This window comes from Microtus ochrogaster, linkage group LG8 (assembly GCF_000317375.1).
Source record: "Microtus ochrogaster isolate Prairie Vole_2 linkage group LG8, MicOch1.0, whole genome shotgun sequence".
Classification (NCBI taxonomy): domain Eukaryota; kingdom Metazoa; phylum Chordata; class Mammalia; order Rodentia; family Cricetidae; genus Microtus; species Microtus ochrogaster.
The window spans coordinates 3,288,198-3,292,809 of NC_022033.1; positions in this window are offsets into that span (position 1 = coordinate 3,288,198).

A 4,612-nucleotide genomic window follows, 5' to 3' on the forward strand; every position below is an offset into this window, starting at 1 on the left:
GGGGAGCATGTGGATTCTAGATCACAGAGTGAGGCAGAAGATGTCAGATCCCGGGGAGCATGTGGATTCTAGATCACAGAGTGAGGCAGAAGAGAGGACAAGAGCTGAGCTCGAAACAAAGTCAACCAGCTGGCCTCCTCCATGTGACAAGATGCAAGCACTTGAGGCTCATGGTAGATACTGATGCAAAGTTCCTGGCACACACTCACAGTCAAACAGATAATACACATACATACACACTAAGGCTTGTGTCCACACACACTGGGTGCACACCCATGATCACATGCATGCATTTACCCACACAAGTTTAAATACTGATGTGTATGTACATACTAAAGTGAAGAAAGACACTAAAAAGAAATCCCACACTAGCTCAGAAATGAGTATAATAAAAGGTTATTTATTTATTTAGGGGTAGACTCACAGATCACAATCCTTTGCTGGAACGGGGGAACAGCAACCAAATCCCGCAGCTGGAAAAGAGGCTGGATGTGTGCTTTACATCAGCATATACAAGAGGCCACGCCCAAGTGGGCGGGTAATTTAAAGGCTACTGTCAGTAGGAATTCCTACAGCACTAAAGTACCCACTCATGTTCACACACATGCAGCCAGACACACATCACAAACACACGCGTTTATACATATGCTTAACCAGTCATGCTCACTCACATGTGTTCACACCCACATTAACATGCTCAAACGTGCATACGCGTTCATGCCCACACGCTCAAGTGTGATTTCCCAGATAAGTCTCTTCAGACACACCGGGATGGTATACATATTCACAGACACAGAAGCAACACACACACAGGCTGCACAAGTATGCAGATATCCAAGCATCGTCCTGTATGCCGCAAACATTTACAACTCATGTTCGTCCATTAAAGGAAAGTATAACGTTTCCCAAAGTCAGGGGTGTCCATTTACAACTGGGAGCCTGGAGTTCAGGCACTGGAAGGCTGAAACAGGAGGATCACAGGTCCAAGGTCAGCCTGGGCAGCAGAGTAAGACCCTTTAACCGGCCAGGGAATAGCTCAAGTCGGGAAGTACCCGTACTGAGGTAGCTAAGGTCAGTGGAGTATCTGCCCTGAAATCTCAAGGATTTGCCTTTGGTCCCGGAAAGTGTTTTTGTTTTTTGTTTGTTTGTTTTAAGACAGTGGTTTGGCATGCTGAGGAGGCAGAGACAGGGGGATCAAACCTATGCTATTGAAACCAGTGACACAGAGCTTCCTACGGCTTTCCTCATTCGCCCTTTGCCTGCTGAGTCCAGGCCACTGAGAGACCTTGTCTTGGATATAAGAGTGGATGGTGCCCGAGGAGCAACATCTGAAGTTGTCCTCTGGCCTCCCTACACACGCACACATAAAAAACATACATATACATACGCACACATACATACATACACACAGCCACACACACACATACACACACACCTGAGACTGGGGGGTGTCCAGCTCAGTACTATAGAGATTGACTAGAAATGTATGAGACCCTGGGTTTGACCCCTGGCACCATAAATAAAGAAAAGAAAGAAAGAGTTGGGGAGAAGAAGGGAAGAAGAGAGAGAGAGAGAGAGAGAGAGAGAGAGAGAGAGAGAGAGAGAGAGAGAGAGAGCGCCAGTTCCTGGCCGACCCTCTGAGGCCAACAGGCTATCTCCACTAGACCTGAGGAGGGCCCAGGAAGGTGAGCCCTCTGCTCTGAGCCACAGTTGCCAGGGAACTGAGTGGGTTTTCTCGGGGCTCTTTGGACGTTAGTTCAGAAGCTTGGAAGAGACCCGGGTTTTCCAGGAAAGACCTAAGAATCTGAAGCTGTAGGAATACAGACAAACACATCCCGGGGGGACAGCACTCGCATGGCTCTGAAAGGATGGCGTATGTGACATGCTCGGAGCGCCTCTAGAGAATTCATTTAAAACCAGAACCGCTCCCTCTCCTGCAAACCTCATTTTTCCACTCCGGAGCGTACACGATAAAGCCGTTTTCGCGGGAGCACCCGATCAAGACGAAGAACAAATGTAACAAGACTACTGGTGTTCCCAGGAGATGCCTCGTTTGAGTCTATTTCCATTTTAATGTCATCTTAAAGATCTTTATCAAAGTCGGTGACACATCCCCTCCTCTCACACACGTGTGCATCGGATACACAATCCTCCCGGAAGGCGGCATCTCCTCTCCCCACAGAACCGCCTATGATTTTTCTCATCTCCATCCCCAGCCCATCTTCCTCCCTGTCACAGCTCTGGCCCGCTAAAGGAGCATATTCTAGAAAATTCCACACTGGAGCTCTCTGCAAGGCCTACCTGCCTCATCCACTCTTCCTTTCCTGGAAGGGCTGGTGTGGCTCTGCCGTTCACCTCCTACCCATCTGAGCTGCTTTCCTCCAGGCCTGTGGATGGAGCTGGCGGGGATCAAAAGTAATTACTTCCTTAAATTCATTTCCAACTTCCAGTGTCTTCTTTGCCACCGAATAAATATTTCACCAGCAGGATGCTGGACCTGTTTGTTTTTCTCCCCTTTGCAAATTTCTTTTTTTTTTTTTTTAAATTAGCTGATACGCATGTACTAGCTGGGTGTTTGCTTCCCATCCCCGCCCCCACCTCCACCCAGATTTCATCACATCAACACACAGAATAGGAGACCCTTGAAACAAATCTAAAGCATTTCCTCAGAGAATAATAAAGAAGCAGTGTCACAGGGCTGGGTATCATGTGGCCAATCATTTCCTCCGTTCTCATCTGAGAGCTGTATACGGAGGTCGGCATGTCTGCCCACCGAAGGCAGTGCAAAGCAGTGTTTGTTCTTGGTGCTTCCAGGACCCTGGTTATTCGTTAAGTTGGAAGCTCCTAAGATCTAAGACCAAGTTTTTGGAGCCCGGGATTTGAAAGTGTCTCAGACTCAAGAAATCCGCAGCATATGCCACTTGCCTGCCTGCCTGCCTGCCTGATGACGGGGACCTTCGCAGTGGTGGCACCACATCTGCAGAACCCTCGCTCCAGATAAACAAGTCAGGGCAGCTGACTAGGAACTGACGATAATTTTCTCCCCAGCTGGCAGAAGATGGCGGTTTAAGGAGGAAAACCTGCACGGGCAGCCAAGATGCCTGCTTCCCTTCCTTTCCCAGCCGCAGCTCGCTGCTAGTGGTGCCTGGGAGCTACATCCGTGCTCCTCCGACCTTCAGTGCATCTCTTCCCAAGCACATGGCTCCTCCCTCCCACCTGCCAGGGCCGGGCTTTTGGCTCAGACAAACTAGGAAGATTCACATCGAGAGACGCCAGCTTTGAGTCCGGTGGAAATGTTTCGCTCTGTGTCACTGCACCCTCTTCTATTCCCCAGCAGTCCTGCTGACTCTAGGGAGCAGGCACCCTATCCAGTTCAGATGCAGGCCTTTGTTGTTTAGAACAGAGGGCACTCCTTCACATCAGTGGCTGGATTCTGGGCCCAGGAAGTCCCCCAGGGAGTACGGGGGGGGGGGGGAGAGACCCCTACTGGCCAACTGGCTGTGCCCCATCCCTCGCCCACTTTGTTGTCCAGACAGGCCCATGGCTGAGACTCCTCTGTTGCTTTTGCCTTCAAAGGGGTTTCAGGACAGAGGATCCCTGGCACTCATGATGTCCCTGTAAGACTGACAGCCAACCCTTGTAGGAATTTAACCAAGGACTGTACAACTACAAAGTTCCTTTTCTTCTAACTCTGTGAGCCTGTTCCACACTCCAGAGCAAACTTAACCTTTGAAGTGGTTCAGAGCAAGGAGCGAGGGTGCCAAGCTGGGAACTGGAGCAATGGGGTGGCTGAGGCAGGAGGATCAATCCCGAGTTCAAAGCCAGCCCAAGATAAACAGTATGACTCTATCTCAAAAATAAATAAATACATAAACAAATAGATGATAGATGACAGACAGACAGGTGGATGGATGAATAGATAGATAAGATCATTCGGGCCAGGGTTTAAATTAGTGTCCCCTTAAATGAATAATCTTCTTTCACCTTTTAAAAATCATTTAAACTTTCGAGTCATAAAGCAGAGTGGAGGCAATGGGACAAACCACAGGAGCTCCCTCAGCTCTGCAAAGCACCTCCCCGAAACTCCTCAGAGCCAGAAGCTCTGACACCACAGGAGCTCAATCCTCTGAGTATTCTGTCCTTCTCATTCATCCAATGTGCACTGACTGCCCTGACCTCAGAGGCCGCTCACTCGATTTCCCTTTGTGTCAGCTCAGACATTCTGCTTCAGACTTCCATCCCATCCTTGTTCCTTAACTGAGAACTGTTAGTTACCTCATGTTGTGAACTCGGAGTGCCCATAGCCCTGCCTGGAAGACTGCCCGGGAAGAGCTCTCAGAACCTGTGAGGAGACAGAGTCTGCAAGTCGTTCAAGGAAGACCCTGAGGAGAAGGTCCCCTTCCCATGCTGACGTCTGCTGTCCCCCGAGTGTAACCACAGTGTTTTTCCACACAGGGCTCTGCTTGGAGAGGCTGTATTTTATACACGTGCTGGTTTCATTTCTGGAATGTGCAAGGTTTCCAGAGGTAAGAGGCATGGAATGTTCCACACTTCATCCACACTGTGCCTGGAGGGACAAGGGGAGCCCCCGGCTGGATACTCTGAGGTCGTA